Genomic DNA, 713 nt, shown 5'->3' with positions numbered 1-713 from the left:
CCCTTACACCATGTTGTTCATCTGTTGTGGCCTGCAATCTGCCAAAGGTACCCCATTCGCATGAAATCTACAGAGCTATGTCGCATCCCACCCAAAGAAGGTGAAAGAGGCTCAGCATATTTGTTGCGAGTCAGAGGTCTCTGGCAGGACAGAACAGGAGATGATCCTGCCAACACAGACACCATTGAAGTGTAGTTTAAAGGAGCAGTTGAATCCTCCATGCCTTCTTCTGTTCAAGATGCATTAAAATTAGTTGTGGGGCTGTTTGATTTTTCTTTCGCTCTGTGGTCAGCTCATGTTATTCATCACATTGATAATAAATTAGAACAACAGGAGCAAGAACAAAAGGACCTGGTTTGTCTCCAGACACAAGTGACTAAGGCCCCAATTGAAGGAAATGAGAGACAAAGCGAACCAGGCCAAGGCCTCTGCTAACCAGATGCCCCAGCAAACCCCCCCTGTGCCACCTCAGCAACCACAGGTCCCGCCATGTGTGCAGCACCACCCATCACCCACGTCCTATGGCCCACCCCATTCAAAAAACTACCCCCCTCTGCATGCAGGATATCAGCACAGACCTGTTTACAGCCAGAGAAAGCATGGCCGTTCTAAGAAAAGATATGGCCCATGCAGACACAATCGCTGTTATCAGTGTGGTAGACTAAGACACTGGGCAGAACATTGCGATGCCCGGCCAGCCCTACAATATTCAC

Source organism: Monopterus albus, unplaced genomic scaffold (assembly GCF_001952655.1).
Source record: "Monopterus albus unplaced genomic scaffold, M_albus_1.0 scaffold265.1, whole genome shotgun sequence".
Lineage (NCBI taxonomy): Eukaryota > Metazoa > Chordata > Actinopteri > Synbranchiformes > Synbranchidae > Monopterus > Monopterus albus.
This window is presented reverse-complemented; position numbering follows the sequence as displayed.